At 47.0% G+C, this 21,033-nt stretch overlaps 3 long non-coding RNA genes across 5 annotated transcripts in view; 2 read left to right on the top strand and 1 right to left on the bottom strand.

The window, feature by feature from the left end:
- LOC309530625 overlaps positions 1–21,033 on the bottom strand; it is a 419,691-nt gene that overhangs the window by 377,131 nt on the left and 21,527 nt on the right. The window lies entirely within an intron of this gene.
- LOC309530630 lies at positions 1,018–19,297 on the top strand. Of its 3 annotated transcripts, none has more exons than XR_014218788.1 (3): positions 1,018–1,092; positions 15,185–15,372; positions 17,880–19,297. It is a non-coding gene; the product is annotated as an uncharacterized lncRNA (long non-coding RNA). The 3 variants fall into 3 exon arrangements; XR_014218789.1 differs by lacking the exon at positions 1,018–1,092 and adding an exon at positions 12,935–13,171; XR_014218790.1 differs by lacking the exons at positions 1,018–1,092; positions 15,185–15,372 and adding an exon at positions 12,935–13,171.
- LOC309530632 lies at positions 4,664–7,641 on the top strand. Its single transcript, XR_014218791.1, has 2 exons — positions 4,664–4,837; positions 7,441–7,641. It is a non-coding gene; the product is annotated as an uncharacterized lncRNA (long non-coding RNA).

Here is a 21,033-nt window from a genome sequence, read left to right on the forward strand (position 1 = left end):
GAAATTGCTTTGCTGTGATATGACCAGAGCTGTCTTTCCCATTGGGTTTACTGGTGAGTTGTGCCAGGGTGCCAGGCTCTCAGGGGCGCCCCAGCGAGTGGGGGAGCTGCGCGGCTTTGCTGCCAGCCTCCCCTTTCCCTCCTGTACGCCCGGCAGCTGCACCCCATCAACCATATGGCAGGCGGATGTGCAGCTTACCTCCCAAGATTCCGCAGGAGGAGAGCGATCCACTGCAGAGGCTTGGGAAAAGGTTGACAACTCTGGGAAACGGGGGGCGGGGGCGCCATTGAACCGGATATGCTTAAGATGGTCCTGGATATGACATATACAAATGTGCATATTGGGAGAAAGTCACACTGCTTCTCATGAGGACACAAAGGAATGCAGCCACTGGGCTGAAAAATACTCCTTCCAAAATATAGTGTGTCCTTCCTTGGTAACAATACACTTAACACGGACACTTAAAATGATAATGTGGTCTAAACCACTGAGCCTCTTGGGCCTGCTGATCAGAAGGTTGGCGGTTCGAATCCCCGCAATGCGGTGAGCTCCCATTGCTCTGTCCCAGCTCCTGCCAACCTAGCTGCTCAAAAGCACGCCAGTGCAAGTAGATAAATAGGTACCGCTCCGGCGGGAAGGTAAACGGCATTTTTGTGCACTCTGGTTTCCATCACGGTGTCCCGTTGCGCCAGAAGTGCTTTAGTCCTGCTGGCCACATGACCTAGAAAGCTGTCTGTGGACAAATGTCAGCTCCCTCGGCCTGAAAGCGAGATGAGTGCCACAACCCCATAGTTGCCTTTGACTGGACTTGACCATCTAGGGGTCCTTTACCTTTACCTTTACCAACCAATACAGATAAGGGCTGTTGAGCTGCATCCACCATTGTGAGGTCTAAAGAGGTTATGGTGATGCCTCCTCAGCTGTTGCCATTGGCTGTGGACTGCCTGTGATGTCACAAAAGCACATGGCAGCTGTGCTGATATAAAGCCGGTCCACTCCCTCTTCCCTGGCAGAACGCAGGGGCCAACAGCTGTGGTTGTCAGCACTGGGTGGTCTCCTTCCATGTGGAGGTGAACTGGCCAGTGGAAGGAGGTGAGCAACAAGGAAGACCAGACAGCTACATTTGTGTGTATGTGTATAATAATAATAATAATAATAATAATAATAATAATAATAATAATTTATACCCCGCCCATCTGGCTGGGCTTCCCCAGCCACTCTGGGCGGCTTCCAACAAAATATTAAAATACCGTAATGCATCAAAAAGCTTCCCTAAACAGGGCTGCCTTCAGATGTCTTCTAAAAGTCTGGTGGTTGTTCTCTTTGACATCTGGTGGGAGGGCGTTCTGCAGGGTGGGCGCCACCACCTGGCTCCCTGGAACCTGGCTTCTCGCAGCAAGGGAACCGCCAGAAGGCCCTCGGAGCTGGACCTCAGTGTCCGGGCAGAACGATGGGGGTGGAGACACTCCTTCAGGTATACTGGACCGAGGGACTACAACTCCCATCATCCCTAGCTAACAGAACCAGTGGTCAGGGATGATGGGAATTGTAGTCCCAAAACAGCTGGAGCACCGAGTTGGGACACCACTGCCCTAAGCGAAGCAGAATGCAATGGTAGGCTGATGAAACAGTAAGGGTATAGAGTGGTGGTTGTTCTCTTTGACAACTGGTGGGAGGGCGTTCCACAGGGCGGGCACCACTATCGAGAAGGCCCTCTGCCTGGTTCCCTGTCGCTCCTTCAGATATACTAGACTGAGGCCATTTAGGGCTTTAAAGGTCAGCACCAACACTTTGAACTGTGCTCGGAAACGTACTAGGAGCCAATGTAGGTCTTTCAAAACCGGTAATATGTGGTCTCGGCGGCCGCTCCCAGTCACCAGTTTAGCTGCTGCATTCTGGATTAGTTGGTCACCTTCAAAGGTAGCCCCACGTAGAGCACATTGCAGTAATCCAAGTGGGAGATAACCAGAGTGTGCACCACTCTGTCGAGACAGTCCGTGGACAGGTAGGTCTCATCTTGCATACCAGATGGAGCTGGAAGACAGCTGCCCTGGACACAGAATTGACCTGCGCCTTCATGGACAGCTGTGAGTCCAAAATGACTCCCAGGCTGTGCACCTGGTCCTTCAGGGGCACAGTTACCCCTGTGTATACAGTTTATTAAAGGAAGTGGCACTGAGTCACCATTCTCCTAGAAGCAAACAGACCATGTTCTTAATGCTGTTAAGGCGAGGGCAAAGAAAACTGAAAAAACTGGTATCTGGAGAGTTGCCCCTTTAAGTATATGCATCCCAAGCCATTTAACAAGCTGTGGGGAGGAAAGCTACTGCATATCAACCTAAGCAAATTGTGCTTTTCATTTCTGGTTATTTGGCTATAACTTTTGATAGAATACAGATAATTGAACAAACTTTGTTGCATTACAGTCTTCATTAAATTATCTTTCCCCTGATATATAATTTTATGGCATTATTCCAAAATAAGTGGTGTTACGAGCCATCAAACCTCAGAACTACACTTTCCCCAAAATGTTTCCACAATTTTGGCCACTGGCGTAGGCCTCTGGTTGTCATTCAGAGTAGCAAATACTAAGCTAAACAGACCGACGTTCTGGCTCCCTGCGTTCCTGCACTGTTTTCTTTAATAATCCTGAGCTGTCCCGAAGATGACAAGGCAGGCGATTTCAAAACCTGCAGACCTCTTCAGGCTCATAATGGTGGCTGCGCTCGTAAAAGCCCCAACTCCCTTTCTCATTACTCCAGGTGAGAGTGATGCTATCGGGTCCGCCGCAATCTGTGTCTCTTGTTTTAATGCTATAATTACTTGAGTGTTTACAGATCGCGGAGCCTAACCTGCGAGGGACTCCTTGCCAAGACTGCAGGCTACAGGGCGGGGGAGCGAGGAGGAGGGCTGCAGCTCATTGAGAAAGCATCAGCCTTTCATGGAAAAGGTCTTGGGTTCAAGCCCCAGAAGTTCCTGATGTGGTTGGGGAAGAGATTTGCATGAGCCTCTGGCCACTGCTAGTTGATGGACTGACAGTTTGACTCTGTACAGCAGCTTATCTTCCAAAGAGGAGGGAGACCTGTGTGTTGGGGAGAAAAGGTGAAAGAGAAACCTTCAAGCAGCTGTTAACAACACCAGTGCTTTGAGGACTTTAACCATAACACAAGGACCTACGGAGATCCTGCAGGATCAGGACAATAGCCCATTTCAGACCCTCCCAGTGTCCCTATTTTCCAGGGACAGTCCTGGATTTACAGACGCCATCCCAGTTTTTTTATTTGATCCCGGAATGTCCCGCTTTTCCTTACGACGTCCTTATTTTAATCGAAGAAATGTTGGAGGGTATGTGTGACTGTCTGGTCTACAGGCGATCAAAGTCCTGGCTGAGGACTTTGGGACCGGGGCAAGGTGGCGGGGTGGGAGCAGGAACGAGAGTCCAGAAGCCAGGGGTCCGAGGGTCAGGAAGCAGGGAGTCACAAAGTCAAGGGTCTGAGGATCAAGAAGCAAGGAGTCAAGAAGTCGAGGTCCGAGGATCAGAAAGCAAGGAGCCAAACGCAGCAAGGCAGGAAATGTGTTGCTGTGGCAAAGAGCCGAAGGGAAATGCTGACCTTATATCCCTTCCAGCTCTTGCCACCAGGGGCAGTGAGTTACCAAGTGGCCTCACCTGTGCGGCCGCACCTTGCGTCTCCAGAACAAACTTAGGAAGGCCCCAGTCCTGCGAAGCCCTACTGGTCACAGGGCCCGGCTCCTGCACGCACTCCTGACAGTATGGCATTATGGCGACCCTCAAGCCAAGCAGATATGTAACTATACAAGCTTTAGAAGACATCTGAAGGCAACCCTGTTTAGGAAAGCGTTTTGTTTTATTATGTTGATGTTGGAAGCCTCCCAGAGTGGCTGGGGCAACTTAGTCAGATGGTGGGGTATTATTATTATTATTAGGCTAATGACCCATCTACTCCAGCATTCTGTTCTCATGGGCATCACCCAGATGCTTGTGAAAAACTCCCAAACAGGATCCGACCACAAGAGCAACACTCTTCCCTCCAGTGGTTTCTAGCAAGTGGTACAGTGGTGCCTCGCAAGACGAAAAGAATCCGTTCTGTGATTCTCTTCATCTAGCGGTTTTTTCGTCTTGCGAAGCAAGCCCATTGAAGGATTAGCGGATTAGCGGATTAGCGCTATTAGCGCTATTAGCAGCTTTTAGCGGCTTTTAGCGGCTTATCTGCTGATCGGATCAGCTGGTAAGTGGCTTAGCGGCTTAGAAAAAGGGGGGGGGAGGAAAAAAAACCAGCAGGAACTCGCAAGATATTGTCGTCTTGCAAAGCAAGCCCATAGGAGATTCGTTTTGTGAAGCACCTCCAAAACGGAAAACTCTTTCGTCTAGCGAGTTTTCCGTCTTGCGAGGCATTCGTCTTGCGGGGCACCACTGTATTCAGACGCACTGATGCCTCCAACTTTGGAGGGCAGAACAGGTATAAAAGCTAAAAGGTAAAGGACCCCTGGACGGTTAAGTCCAGTCAAAGGTGACTATGGGGTTGTGGCGCTCATCTCGCTTTCAGGCCGAGGCAGCCGGCGTTTGTCCACAGACAGCTTTCCAGGTAGTGTGGCCAGCAGGACTAAGCCACTTCTGGCGCAACGGAACACCATGACAGTCAAGTGCAGCATTCCGACAGAGGACTAACGGCCTCCATGTTCTAACCGGTTGCTGTGACAACCAGTTTGTCGGTTGCTGGTAGTTTTGAAAGATAACTGCTCAGTTGCAGTCGCCTCAGGACCAACGTCCCTCTGGTATAGTTCATTTGCTTGTTATGTAACCTAAGCCTGCTTTCAGGTACGGTTCTGTAAACCTGAATGAATCTGAGAGTAAAATAGTTTTATATTAACATTAATCCGATTCGTGTGTGTACTCTTTAAGAGGGATTCAAAGGGATTTTTAACCATGAAGGCATCTTTGCTAGTAGAACTCTGACGAGTCAGCAACAAGCTGATCGCTGCATAAACTTATAAAGGGGATTGTTGTTTTTGCTTTATTTAATCATTTTTTCGATACAAACAACTGCAAAAGACACATGCAGCAAAAACAATAATAACACAATTTGACAATTCGGATTTGAATACACTGATATACCTATGACTACACCTTTTTAAACAATATTTCCTCACCTCTCTCTCCTCCCCCTACTTCCCACCACTATCCGCCTTATCGCTTAAATATTCATTCCAGATTTCTTCATATTTATCCATTCGTATTTTGTGCCGACATGCAATTCGTTCATATGTAGCTAATCTGTCCATATTATCAATCCATGTGCTCAATGGAAACTCAGTGGAAACAAGCTGATCGCTGCATAAACTTATAAAGGGGATTGTTTAACTGCTAAAGTAAACCATCCCACAGACAGAAGCCAGAGTGTGTGGAAACACTGTTTACCTTCCCACCACAGTAGTACCTATTTATCTACTTGCACTGGTGTGCTTTCAAACTGCTAGGTTGGCAGGAGCTGGGACAGGGCAACGGGAGCTCACCCCATCATGGGGATTCAAACTGCCGGCCTTCTGATTGGCAAGCTCAAGAGGCTCAGAGGTTTAGAGCACCCAAGTTGTTGGCCACCATGATGTCTTGCAGAAGCAAATTCCATCATACCATACCGCCAGCATTTCTCTGGTGAAAATAGGAATGTCCTATTCCATCATCATCATCATCATTTTACTATTTATACCCCACCCATATGACTGGGTTGCTTTAGTCACTCTGGGTGGCATCCAACAAATATAAAAACATAACAAAACATTTTTAATTTTTTTAAAAAAAATCTTTCCTAAACAAAGCTGTCATAGGCGACTATGGGGTTGCGGTGCTCATCTCACTTTCAGGCCAAGGGAGCAGGTGTTCGTCCACAGGCAGCTTTCTGGGTCATGTGGCCAGCAGGACCAAACCACTTCTGGTGCAACAGGACACCATGACGGAAACCAGGGCACACAGAAACGCTGTTTACCTTCCCACCACAGCGGTACCTATTTATCTACTTGCGCTGGCATGCTTTCGAACCGCTAGGTTGGCAGGAGCTGGACAGAGCAATGGGAGCTCACTCCGTTGTGGGGATTCGAACCGCCAACCTTCTGATCTGCAAGCTGAACTGGTATTCAGAAGCATTGATGCCTCCAACTATGGAGGGCAGACCTTAGCCAGATGGGCATTTGTTCTGATCCAAAAGGGCTCTCCTCCTGTCCTTACATTCTTCCTACATCTGGTAGGAACCAGGTTGGGGAAATCCATGCTAAGCAAAGCAATCAGGACCAGCCATTTCTACAGAATCTCTTCACTTCTAAGGCCAGCCCTTTTAATTAAATAGCAAGCGCGTTCCACCTGGCTGTCTCACCAGATCTGCCAGCCCTTCTTAGCCAGATTGTCGAGTCTCTGATCCGGGGCCAAACAGATAAGGCATTTCTATGCCTCAGCACAGATGGAATAGCTTCGGGTTGTTCTCAGCCGACAAGTTGGAACGCACACAAGGTTTCCTTTAAGGGCTCTTAAGCGGCTGGATTCTCTGCAACAAACAAATTTCTTCTTCTTTCCCCTTCGCTTTCGTAAGGTGTTCTTCCTTTCCTGTGTTTGTAATGGGATCCAGCCTTGTTTGACGGCCGCAGCCAACTCCGATGGAGAGGTGCTGCGTCAAGGCAGGGAATGGAGTCGAGGGCCAAATCATAAAAATGCTGCTATTGTATTTAAAACCACTAATAAAATAAGCACCAGTGATTTATCTACGAGCGACTATTAGGGGACGTTTACAGTTAGGTGAGATCATTTTCTAAAGAAAAGAAAAATCCGTGTTTTTCATCCACAACTTGCACCCACCTACCCCAATTCTATTTGTTAGACAAAAAGGATATTGAACACTTTGGATAAAGAAGTATAGCAACAACAAACAAACAAACAAACAAACAAACAAACAAACAAACAACAATAAAAGCTTATTTCTACCCTGCCCACTCTGGGCAGCTTCCAACAAATGATTAAAAATACATTAAAACATCAGTCATTAAAAACAGAAGAGTTCGTCTCCCTTACTAATGCTGTATCTGCTCTGAGCTCTGAAAGACTTGTGTTGCTTTACAGAATTCTAAGTTCTGCACCCTTGTTCTGCTAACGGATGCTAAATACTGTGGCATTGTGAAATTGCAAAAATTATGTTGTTTCTGCAAGGTAGGCCACTCACGAGTCATTACTAGCACGCCATTTTAAGGGGGGGTGAAACTTAATTTTTGCAAATTTCTTCTTTGAGGGGTCTTAAAAATATGTTTTTGGGTGTGAAGAATTCAAATCTATTATTTTTGTGAATGGTCAATGTTTAGCTTGGTAAGTCTGTGTCTGAAATGACAATTGAAACACGGCTATGCTTTAAAACTCGCACTTCTCTGAATTTTCCAATGCAGCTCTTCAGCCAAGTAATGTGGACAGAAAAGTCTATCCTGCGGTGAAGTGTGTGCACAAAAATGCAAGTATTTGTGAAAACAAGATTTTGAAATGCATTGTATTAGGGAAGATTGCTTGCAGAGTAAGACAAATGTCTGTATACAATTTGCACTAAAATGCTGGCGAATTTTCATAAGGCCTCTTTTTCTTATTATAATAAATTAAAATAAAATTGAAAACCGATGTGGATGTGTGCAGAACTGAATTTAGGATTGGAAAGATGAGAAACTGAGAGAAGCCAAAATTGACAGATATGCCCAGCTTTCCTTCCACAATTGTGTATGGCACAGTAATTACCGTATTTTTCGCTCTATAAGACGCACCAGACCATAAGGCGCACCTAGTTTTTGGAGGAGGAAAACAAGAAAAAAAATATTCTGAATCTCAGAAGCCAGAACAGCAAGAGGGATCACTGTGCAGCGAAAGCAGCAATTCCTCTTGCTGTTCTGGCTTCTGGGATAGCTGCGCAGCCTGCATTCGCTCCATAAGACGCACATACATTTCCCCTTACTTTTTAGGAGGGAAAAGGTGAGTCTTATAGAGCAAAAATACGGTACTTTAAAAAGTGAAATAAATCCACTATTGGGTTTTAGAAATTTGTATTGGGTCATAAACGTTGGATGGGAGGGAAGAAATGTGGGTGTCAATATTGGTGGGTTGTTCAAGTCCCCGAACTTTCTAATCTGGACTGACAGGCTGTGGCACCAAGGGAAGTAAAACTGGTTTATGGGCCAGGCTAGGTAGGAACGAAAATGGAAAAATAGCAGAGTCTCGAATGTTAAAAAATATGGCTTTGTACAGGCTGTAAATGAGGTAGACAAAATACTCCCCGTCTGAAGGAAAGATCTATGCCTTTGCCAAAATATTCTGTCCTTTAATCGCACGGTGGATAAATGGCTTTTAACAATTCGGTAAAGGTTTTGAATGTCTAGAAGGGAGAATTACCCTGAACAGAACCGAATTTTATAGGGGACGTGAAAGCGGGTTTGCTTTTCAATAGTTTTTCCAGGGGAGCTCTGCTGCAGACTTCACAGGAGTCACCGAAGGTGGAATAACTTGGAAATCGTGGAAACAGCCTTGCAGATCCCTAAATCAGACACTGTTAAAAAAAAAGAAACGTACAGAGGGAGATCCTGTTACCTGAAATGTGTACGGGACTGCAGTACTCAGCTCATTAAAAGAATGAACAGCCCCAGGTTTAATGGAAAACACTATTCTACTGTGTGAAGCTGGAATATACCTTGCCCGCCGTCGCTCCCCACAAACCCCATGCCATTTTTTCCCCCATTTTCTTTCCAAAGTGTGTTAAGATCCCTTGCAAAGGACCCGGGGGCAGCTTCACGGACCTCTAAGAGGAGTACAGAAGATGTTTTTCACCAGGGCTGAAGCTCATCTGAAAGCCCTTCTCTTCAAAATCCAGTACTACGTCAGCAGCAGAGATGAGGGAACCTGTAGCCCTCCTAATATTGGTAGACTACAACTCCCATCATCATCATCATCATCACCATCATTTATTCAACTTATACACCACTGGAAGGACAGATCCTGAAGCTGAGGCTCCTAGACTTTGGCCACCTCATGAGAAGACTCCCTGGAAAAGACCCTGATGTTGGGAAGATGGAGGGCACAAGGAGAAGGGGAGGACGAGATGGTTGGACAGTGTTCTCGAAGCTACCAGCATGAGTTTGACCAAACTGTGGGAGGCAGTGGAAGACAGGAGTGCCTGGTGTGCTCTGGTCCATGGGGTCACGAAGAGTCAGACACGACTAAACGACTAAACAACGATACACCACCCTATACCCAAAGGTCTCAGGGTGGTTCACAACAAGACCCCAACATATAAAATCGAACCAAAAGCACTAACCCAATAACCCCCCCCAAAAAAGCCACATCCTAAAAGGGTGTTGGATGTCAATAAGATCAACCAAAAGGTAAAGATAAAGGGAACCCTGACCATTAGGTCCTGTCACGGATGACTCTGGGGTTGCAGCGCTCCTCGCGCTTTACTGGCCGAGGGAGACGGCGTACAGCTTCCGGGTCATGACTAAGCCGCTTCTGGCGAACCAGAGCAGCGCACGGAAACGCCGTTTACCTTCCTGCCGGACCGGTACCTATTTATCTACTTGGACTTTGACGTGCTTTCGAACTGCTAGGTTGGCAGGAGCAGGGATCGAGCAACGGGAGCTCACCCCATTGAGGGGATTCAAACCACTGCCCTTCTGATCTGCAAGCCCTAGGCTCTGTGGTTTAACCCACAGCACCACCTGCATCCCTTAGATCAACCAATTTGTTGTTGTTTAGTCATTTAGTCGTGTCCAACTCTTCGTGACCCCATGGATCAGAGCACGCCAGGCCCTCCTGTCTTCCACTGCCTCCCGCAGTTTGGTCAAACTCATGCTGGTAGCTTTGAGAACACTGTCCAACCATCTCGCCCTCTGTCGTCTCCTTCTCCTTGTGCCCTCCATCTTTCCCAACATCAGGGTCTTTTCCAGGGAGTCTTCTCTTCTCGTGAGGTGGCCAAAGTATTGGAGCCTCAGCTTCAGGATCTGTCCTTCCAGTGAGCACTCAGGGCTGATTTCCTTCGGAATGGATAATTTTGATGATCTTGCAGTCCATGGGACTCTCAAGAGTCTCCTCCTTCGTGGATCACTGCCTTGTTGTGGCGAAGGGGCTTGAATAACTCAGAGAAGCTATGAGCTATGCCGTGCAGGGCCACCCAAGATGGACAGGTCATAGTGGAGAGTTTTGACCAAACGTGATCCACCTGGAGTAGGAACTGGCATGCCACTCCAGTATCCCTGCCAAGAAAACCCCATGGGCAAAGACAACAGATCAACCAAAGGCCTGGTTATAAAGGAACGTTTTTGCCAGCTGCCTAAAGGTATATAATGAAGATGCCAGGTCAACATCCTGGGGGGAGAGTATTCCACAGACGGGGAGCCACTGCAGGGAAGGCCCCGTTCTCGTGTTGCCACCCTCTGGACCTTTCGAGGAGGAGGCACATGAAGGAGGGCCTCAGAAGATGATCTCAGGGTCCGGGAAGGTTCATATGGAAAGAGGCGGTCCTTGAGGTATTGCGGTCCTGAGCCGTGTTCAAAAGTGAATGTGGCCCTAGGGCTGGAAAATGCTGGGCTGCTTCTGCCACCGGCGACACCTCTTGCATTTCCGCACTTGCTGCCCGGGCTCAATCTTTGCTGCTAATTCCTTCTCTTGGCACAGGCAGAAGGCGTATGAGCACGTGTGTGCCGTACGGTGCTCTGGAGGGTAATGGCTTCCCAGGGAATAGGGATCTCTCCGCTATGTTTCTTCCACCTTGACCCGGAGGGATTTCCTCCGTATGTAACGGGATCTGCCTCTACCATCCATGAGTGAGAGAATATAATACGAGCTGTCAAGTCGCATTAACTGCAGATCCAGCCGTTCGTGACCCCGGGGCCTGGTTTGCAAACCGCAGCAATCTGTGGCGTATCACAACATGGATACTTTCGCTAACGGATGCCTGTCGTTTTTCGGGGCGGCGGCGAGGGTGTGCTTTGAGAACGCCTCTTTGAAGTCCTTTCCTCATCTCGAAGTGTCTGGCGGGGTTGGGGGAGGGAAGAGCGGCAGGAAATTGTTCCTAGCCTGAAGGGAGAAGTTTGGAACAGGAATCCAAATTCTCTTCACCTAATAACACTTAATGGTTCCCACCCCCAAATCGCCCTTTCTCATCCACGGAAGAAAGAAAACGATGCTTGAACACACCATGCACAGATGGCCGACTTCTTGGTATATAATAATCACAAAGCTACACCTGGAATCTGTTCCTGGTTTTACCATGGGAAACAAGGGGCTCCTATGATGTGTCAAGGTACTCGGTCCTCTTTGTGCTTAGAAATTACGGTCGCCTGGGTCTGGCGGTTCTTCGCGGCGTACGGGAGATGTTCCCAGCAAGCACCTGCTCCACGGATGTTGTCCTGTGAGGGGTGGGGGGAAAGCGACTGAGTGGAGGCCGGTCCATTCATGTCCTGAACCCTATGGCGAAGTCATGGAGGGGATGGACCGATCCTTTATTAACAATTTCAACATAACAAAATATCAAAACATATCATATTCATTATTTCTCCCCCTTCCCCGCCATCAAACCCTCGCCCCCCCGAGACTTCCCTCAGCTCCTCTCTCTGATTTCTCAACACATATTATTCTCTGCATACTGCAAAATTGTATAAATCCTTAAATTATGTGTCTACTACGTAAACAGTCGATAAATTTGTGTATGTTTATTCAAAACCTGCCAAGGAGTCCAATTCATTTTGTTGTCTTTTTAATTTTTTTTATTTTTATTAAATTTTATTAAATGTTACAAAAATATGAAAAGAAAAAAAAGAAATAGAAACAATGCATAACCATACATTAAAACATTTATCTACACTATTTCCCAGAATGCAGACTAGAAAAGAAGAAAGACAAAAGATAAAAGAAACAAGAAAAAGAATGAAGAGAAAAAATACTTTTCATAATCAATTATTCCAAATTCATACTTCAAACATTACGATATATAAATCCTAGTTAAAATATTATAAAAGACTTCCACCACATTTAACACACGTCTCTTGGTTATCTAATTCACCTTTATAAGTAATTTGTAAAAAGTTCCCATTCTTCTTTGAAGTCACAGTTGTCCTTATCTCGCAGTTTGTATGTGAGTTTAGCCAGTTCTGCATAGTTCATCAGTTTCTCTTGCCACTGTTCTTTTGTCGGGGTTTCCTCGTTCTTCCATCCCTTGTGCTATCGAGACTCTTGCCGCTGTTGTTGCATACATGAATAAATTCTTTATTTTTCTTGGCAGGCCTTGTGAGGGGATGGACCGATCCTGAGGAAGAGGGGGAGGAGCTCAGAGTGTCGGAGGACCAGAGGGAGGCTCCTAGTGGGTTGGGGGAGCCAAAAACAGGACCCCAAGAAATGTCTGAGCCCGAAGAAGGGACCAGCATGAGTTAGGGAGCAAGAACATAAGAACAGCCTGCAGAATCAGGCCAAGGGGGCATCCTGTTCTCAAAGGGGCCAACCAGAAGCTGGTGGGAATGCCAAAAGTAGGACCCAAGTGCACTCTCCTCTCCTGTGGTGGCGCTGTGGTCTGAACCACTGAGCCTCTTGGGCTTGCTGATCAGAAGGTCGGCGGTTCGAATCCCCACAGCGGGGTGAGCTCCCGTTGCTCTGTCCCAGCTCCTGCCAACCTAGCAGTTCGAAAGCACACCAGTGCAAGTAGATAAATAGGTACAACTCCGGCGGGAAGGTAAACGGCGTTTCCGTGCGCTCTGGTTTCCTTCACGGTGTCCCGTTGCGGCAGAAGCGGTTTAGTTCTGTTGGCCACATAACCTAGAAAGCTGTCTGTGAACAAACGCCGGCTCCCTCGGCCTGAAAGCGAGATGAGTGCTGGAACCCCATCCAGAGGTCCTTTACCTTTACCAACCAATACAGATAAGGGCTGTTGAGCTGCATCCACCATTGTGAGGTCTAAGGAGATTATGGTGATGCCTCCTCAGCTGTTGCCATTGGCTGTGGACTGCCTGTGATGTCACAAAAGCACATGGCATCTGTGCTGATATAAAGGCGGTCCACTCCCTCTTCTCTGGCAGAACGCAGGGGCCAACAGCTGTGGTTGTCAGCACTGGGTGGTCTCCTTCCATGTGGAGGTGAACTGGCCAGGGGAAGGAGGTGAGCAACAAGGAGACCAGGCAGCTATGTTTATGTGAATGTGTGTACAGTTTATAAAAGGAAGTGGCATTGAGTCACCATTCTCTAGAAGCAAACAGGCCATGTTCTTAATGCTGTTAAGGGCAAAGAAAACTCCAGGGGTCCTTTTTGTTTACCTTTTATCATTCAAAATAATAATAATAATAATCTTTATTTAGTCCCGCCCTCCCCAGCCAAGACCAGGCTCAGGGCAGCTAACAACCAATAATAAAAACAAGATGATTAAAATGCAATTTTTTAAAAAAACAAGATTAAAATACAACATTAAAACATTAAGAGGCAACCTCTTCACAGGAGGAGAAAGGAAAAAGGAAGAGGGGGAGGGAATCAAACTGATTATAAGCCGAAGGCCAGGCGGAACAACTCTATCTTACAGGCCCTGCGGAAAGAAATCAGATCCCGCAGGGCCCTGGTCTCATGAGACAGAGCGTTCCACCAGGCCGGAGCCAGTGCTGAGAAGGCCCTGGCTCTGGTTGAGGCTAATCTGATGTCCTTAGGGCCCGAGACCTCTAGGGTGTTGCTATTTATGGACCTTAAGGTCCTCCGTGGGGCAGACCAGGAGAGGTGATCCCGTAGGTACGAGGGTCCTAGGCCCTGAAGAGCTTTAAAGGTCAAAACCAGCACCTTGAACCTGACCCTGTACTCCACTGGGAGCCAGTGCAGCTTGAAAAGCACTGGGTGAATATGCTCCCATGGCAGAGACCCCGTGAGGAGCCTCGCTGCAGCATTCTGCACCCGCTGGAGTTTCTGGGACAGCTTCAAGGACAGCCCCACGTAGAGCGAATTACAGTAGTCAAGCCTGGAGGTGACCGTCGCATGGATCACTGTGGCCAGGTCGGGGCGGGAAAGGGAAGGGTCCAACTGTGGAGGAAGGACATAGCCATTGGGGCTAGTAACCCCTGAAAGCCTTCTCCTCCATGAATTTCTGCTCTTTCACAGCCATCCAAGATTGCGGCCATCACTGCCTCCTGTGGCAGGGAGTTCCATAGTTTAACAATGTGCTGCGTGGAAAAGGACTTACTTAGATCTGTCCCGAATCTTCCAACATGCAGCGTCATTGTCTGTCTGGGGGTCCTAGTGTTAAGAATGGGGGGGGGGCTTTCCCCTATCTGCTTTCTTCCTGCCGTGCCTAATTTTATAAACATCCATCATGTGGCCTCATTCCTACTAGCAGTGTGCACCATCTCCTAGCAGCTCAGCAGTAAAACTACTCACACATTTGCAAAGCTAAGCAGGGTCCGGTATGGTTCGCGATTGGATGGGGGACTGCGTGTTGAGATTCCTGCGTTGCAGGGGGTTGGACTAGATGACCCTCAGGGTCGCTTCCAACTATACAGTTCCACAATTGAATGAGATTTGATTGCTGCCCCACCTGGGAATAATGCCGTTTCCTATATCTCAACGCCCTTCAAACGGCAGATATAAAGTAAAGGTAAAGGGACCCCTGACCATTAGGTCCAGTCGTGACCGGCTCTGGGGTTGCGGGGCTCATGTTGCTTTATTGGCCGAGGGAGCCGGCGTACAGCTTCTGGGTCATGTGGCCAGCAGGACTAAGCCGCTTCTGGCGAACCAGAGCAGCACATGGAAACGCTGTTTACCTTCCCGCCGGAGCAGCACCTATTTATCTACTTGCACTTTGTGCTTTCGAACTGCTAGGTTGGCAGGAGCAGGGACCGAGCAATGGGAGTTCACCCCGTCGCGGGGATTTGAACCGCTGACCTTCTGATCGGCAAGTCCTAGGCTCTGTGGTTTAACCCACAGCGCCACCCACGTTCCCAAATGGCAGATACCTTCACACAAAGGACTGTCCTCTGCTCGCTTCTCAGCTGGAGCTGTTCCCAAACCTTAGATCTGCTTTTGAAAATGAAATACTCTCTTTTCCTGCATCCTATTTTTCCCCCTCACCCCCCATTTACTTCTCTCCTCCTGCCGCATGTTAACGGGCCCGTTTCAAAGGAGATTTGGTTTCGACAGGGGCAACTGCCCGGTAACTGCGATGACGGCTCCTGGAGAGTTCTCTCGGCCTGCTGTGGCCGTACGAAGCTGAGATCTTCCATTTCTCACATTTCATCCTCCGCCTCGGACGGCTGTTGGCTTTTCAACGCCCGGGTTTTGAGAGAGCTGCTGCTGTTGCAACATCAGCCGCCACCGCCACTGTCAGGGTGAGAAACGTCAATGACTTGACTGAGGAAGTCTGAAAGAACGCAGCTTTGGGAAGACAGACCTTTTGGTTTTAAAGACAAACTCAAACAGGCCCAAAGGCTTAGGGCAGGGGTAGGCAACCTTTTCTATCCCAAGGTCTGCATTCCCTTCTGGACAACCTTTGAGGGGGTCGCAGGTTACTGGCTAGTAGCAGCTAGGTAAAGGTAAAGGGACCCCTGACCATTAGGTCCAGTTGTGGCTGACTCTGGGGTTGTGGCGCTCATCTCACTTTACTGGCCGAGGGAGCCGGCGTACAGCTTCCGGGTCATGTGGCCAGCATGACTAAGCCGCTTCTGGTGAACCATTTACCTTCCCGCCGGAGTGGTACCTATTGATCTACTTGCACTTTGACGTGCTTTCAAACTGCTAGGTTGGCAGAAGCAGGGACAGAACAATGGGAGCTCACCCCGTCACAGGGACTCGAACCGCTGACCTTCTGATCGGCAAGCCCTAGGCTCTGTGGTTTAACCCACAGCGCCACCCGTATCCCATAGTAGCAGCTATCAAGAGCCTATTATTATTACTATTCATGCTCCATCTTTTTCCCTGTCAGGGACCCAGGGAGCCATACAGATAAATGTAAGAATAAAAACACAGGGGAAAGCCCATGTTTTTGTTTTTTTAAAATCTAATACACAGTCGTACCATGGAAGTCAAGCGGAATCCGTTCTGGAAGTCCATTTGTCTTCCAAAACAATCAAAAACCAAATCACGGCTTCTGATTGGCTGCAGGAAGCTCCTGCAGCCAATCAGAAGCCATGAAAGCCCGCCGGGCATTCAGGTTCCAGAAGAACGTTCACAAACTAAAACAATCACTTCTGGGTTTGCGGCATTCGGGAGCCAAAACGTCCGAGTTCCAGGGTGTTCAACAACCAAGGTATGACTGTACAGTCATACCTCGGGTTACAGATGCTTCAGGTTGCGTTTTTAGGGGGGTTACAGACCGCCGAAACCAGGAAGTACCAGAATGGGTTACTTCTGGGTTTCGGCAGTCACGCATGCGCAGAAGCGCTAAATCACTCTTTGCACATGTGCAGAAGCACCGAATCACAACCCGTGTGTGCACAGATGCGCTGCTGTGGGTTGTGAACGCTGCGGGTTGCGAACGTGCATCCCACACTGATCACATTCACAACCTGTACTAAAACAATGGGACGCTGTCTCTTTCATTCAAAGCAGCTCCCAAAAGCCTGTTGGAACAATGTTTTCACCTGCCGGGTGAAAGACAGCAAGGAGGGAGCTAGTCTGCCTTCTCTAGGGAGGGAGCTTCCATATACAGATCTTCCATTTGTATATTTGTATGTTTTAAAACCATCCATGTTGGTGGGCCTCACGACCACTGGCCGGTGCAAATACCATAGCTTAGCTATGTATTGTGTGAAGAATTGCTTTCTCTGTCCCAAATTCACACAGCAGGTGGAACAAGCTTGTTTTCTACTGCCTCAGATGGTAGGACCCAAATTAGAAGGAAGGAGATTCCGATTAAACATTAGGAAGAACTTTCTGACGGTAAGAGCTGTTCAGTACTGGAAGGGACTCTTCCAGCAGGTGGTGGACTTCTTCACTGGAGGATTTTAAACAGATGTTGGCTGGTCATCCGTCAAGGATTCTTCAGCTGTGGTTCCAGCATTGTAGGGGGCAGACTAGATGTTTCTTGTGGGCACCTTCTGAAGTGTAGGTGGGTTCCCACGAGGCAAGACACAGTGATAACAACAAGAAACTTTATTGAACTAACAGAACTCGACAACAGGGGCAAAGCAACTGCTGATATACATTTATGAAGGCCTGGGCCTCTCCAACTCCCAAGGTGATTGGCTGTCTAAACTTCCAAGCTGTGAATCATGATTCAGAGTTTAAGGGCCAATGGCAGAGGCCCAAATCCTGAAATGTTCTGTGATTGGACATGGTGTATCGAATCAGAACACAGGAACTCAGAATCCTTAGTCCAGAGTCAAATCAGCCCTGAGTGCTCACTGGAAGGACAGATCCTGAAGCTGAGGCTCCAAGACATTGGCCACCTCATGAGAAGAGAAGACTCCCTGGAAAAGACCCTGATGTTGGAAAAGATGGAGGGCACAAGGAGAAGGGGACGACAGAGGGCGATATGGTGGGACAGTGTTCTTGAAGCTACCAACACGAGTCTGACCAAATTGCAGGAGGCAGTGGAAGACAGGAGTGCCTGGCGTGCTCTGGTCCAGGGGGTCACGAAGAGTCGGACATGACTAAACGACTAAGCAACAATGATAATTTAGATTTCCAAATGTTTCTCCAGGCCAAGAAAAGTTTTTTTGAGAGGGAGCTGTTTTGGACCAAACTGGTGGTACCAAAAGTGCAACAGATATGTATGTTGTAGGTTTTTTTGTTTTTTTTATGAACCCACTTTTTAAACATGCACACACCACAAGTTGACCATTCCGGGAGACCTGATGTTGTTGTCCCACCATCCACATTTGCAATCCTTCTGCAGGTGGAAAGTTTAAGGTAGGTGCTGAAAACAGGCCGAGACGGGCATTTAAAACATGACAGTCAACGTGAGCATTTTGTCAAAGGAAAGAGGCGAGTTACACTCTGTGAAACTCAGCAGCTCACCAGGGAAGCGTCTAGGAAGCTGGCCTCCGGTTGAGTGAAAGACTACAGGCCCGGTAGGGAGATCAGCCGAGCTTCTGAGACTCAGCTATAGGAGAGAGAGAGAAAGATCAGCAGCCATCATCAATGTTACCCATAAGGGCCATGCTCCATCTCCATTATCGGGGACAGTATTTTTTATTTTATTTTTTGTAAATATTTTTTAATTTGATTTTTCTTTTTTTTCTTTTTTAAATGTTTTTTATTAGTTTTACAATACAAAATTATATAAAAAAATACAACACGTATTTTCTCACAAATTACATTCATTATGGGCTTCCCTCAGCTCTTCTGATAATCCTCCGTATTAATCATTTCTTATGCATTTCTTAATTTTATATTGCCTTATACTAATTACCTCTCCTCCCTCCTTTCCCTTTTTTACAATATTCCTAATATTTTTTTCTTCACAAAGCTTCTTGTAAACCCACAAACGTGGTTTCATCACTGCATATACTTTTCAAATAGTCCACAAATTTACTCCAGGCTTCGGTGAACTTCTGATCCCGCCAGTTTCGGATATTCCCTGTCAGTTTATCAAGTTCTGCATAGTCCATTACTTTCATTCTCCACTCTTCTATCGTTGGTAATTCTTCCTGTTTCCATTTTTGGGCCAATAATATTCTTGCTGCTGTTACCGCATATGAAAAAAGCTTGCAATCTTTTTTATTTATTTCACTTCCTACTATACCTAACAAAAATGCTTCTGGTTTCTTTACATATGTATATTTCAACATTTTTTTCAATTAATTTGATTTTCCAAGTGTAAAATTATAACAGTATCACATACAGTGGTACCTCTGGTTGCAAACGGGATCCATTCCGGAGCACCGTTTGCAACCTGAGAGGAACACAACCCGCGTCTGCGCACGCACAGGTCTCGATTTTCTGCTTCTGCGCATGCGTGTGGCATCATTTTGTGCGTCTGCGCATGTGTGAGCAGCGAAACCCGGAAGTAACCCTTTCCGGTACTTCCAGGTCGCCACGGGAAGCAACCTGAAAAGACGTAACCTGAACCGAACGTAACAAGAGGTATGACTGTACATACTCAGATTTATAAATTTCTCTGAATCTCTAGACTTCCCACCATCTCCTCCATGGGTCCTATTGTCAACATTTTCAACTGCATATTCTTTCATCGTCCATATTTTAAATCTATCCATGTTGACCAAAGCTCTCATCATCCCTGACCAGTTGGTCATCCTGGGGCCGAAGGGGACTTGGTGTCCATCCACAGCTGAAGAACACTCATATGGCTTAGTCTTTGTCGTGCATTATTTTCTGCAAGGAACACAACAGCATCTGCATGGCAGAACGCTTCCCTGCAGGACAAATTTTATGCAAAACAGACATTTGGGTTTGGCAGATGTTTCTGTTCTAATGCCTTGTTTTGCCACTGTTCCATTCACCCTACTTTCAGGTCCATTAGAAGAATGCGGGGGGTGGGGAGTGGTGGCGTTTGCCTCTTAGGATGGGTCATAAGGAAAGGGTTAAAATAGGTGTGATGTGATTGGCCAGTGAGAATGCAAGGGGGGAATAAAAGAGTAGGAGGTTTTGAAAGTCAGTTGAGTTGAGGTTTGGGAGTTGAAGAAGGAAGAGGGAGGTTTAGGTGTGGGTTGGTAGAGTTGTATTGTGAGAGAGTGAGAGGAATTGTTAGGTGGAGTCAGACAGATAGTTGGGAATAATCAGTTTGAAGTTGTTGGGAACTAAGAATAAGAAACTGACAAGAGAAAAATTAACTGAAACCATAAGCTTGTTCCTGCATTTAAAAATAAACTTGATTATTTGTTTATGTTAACAACTGACTGGACTCCGTGTGTCCCCGTGAGATACGGGGTGGTGGCAGCGGAAAAAGTAATCGCAGTGGCGGCACAGGGTCAACAGACCGTCAAATGTCTGGGGGCTTGGTGTGTGATCACCACAGGGGGATTCTATAGCAAGAATGGGGAAATTGTGGCCCTCCAGATGTTGGTGGGCTCCATATTGCATGCTGGCTGGAGAACGTACAAAATTCAGCTGAGACGCACATACCCTAAAGCCTGTTGTAGATTATTCATAATGGCTGCAGAGTGTACAAAATTCAGTTGAGATATATGCATTCCCCAAAGGAGGATTATGTATATTGACCAGGAAATGTACACAATTCCTTTTCATAGACAGATCATATGCACATTCTCTGTGCGGCCAGGGGGATTTGCACAATCGCTGGATGTTGTGCACATTAATCACTCAGCTTATCAGGGACCCTAAGACTGCCTTTTACTCCTTTGGGGAAAAAAATAATCACACGATTGATAGTGACGGGGAGAAATTGTATTCATTTCTCATTTAAAGACAAACTTGCCCAAGTAACACTTTTTGAAACAATACATGAACTGAAACCCAGCCACTTTCAGGAATTTGAGCTTCTCTGAATTTTGCGGTGCACTTCTCCAGAAGAAGAAGAGTTTGGATTTGATATCCCGCTTTATCACTACCCTAAGGAGTCTCAAAGCAGCTAACAATCACCTTTTCCCTTCCTCCCCCACAACAAACACTCTGTGAGGTGAGTGGGGCTGAGAGACTTCAGAGACGTGTGACTGGCCCAAGGTCACCCAGAAGCTGCATGTGGAGGAGCGGGGAAGTGAACCCAGTTCCCCAGATTACAAGTCTACCGCTCTTAACCACTACACCACACTGGCTCCAGCCCAGTAATATGTTGAAAAATTCATACACTAGGATAAAGTGTGCATATAAATGCATATAATACTGAGAATAACATACATAAAGGCATTTTGGGGGGGTTTTGCCTTGCAGAAATGCGTATATTTAAGGCAAAATAGCATGCAAAATCTACACTTAGATGCTGATAGATTTTGATGAGGGCTTTTTTAAAAAATGCAAAAACGAATGTGGCAATATGGAGATCTGAACATAGGAATTGCAAAATGAGAAACCGGAAGAAACTGCAATTGACAGATCCCTCCATTCGTAGGCAATTGTGTGGATAGGGTCAT

Source organism: Podarcis vaucheri (genome assembly GCF_965113315.1).
Source record: "Podarcis vaucheri genome assembly, chromosome: 4".
Lineage (NCBI taxonomy): Eukaryota > Metazoa > Chordata > Lepidosauria > Squamata > Lacertidae > Podarcis > Podarcis vaucheri.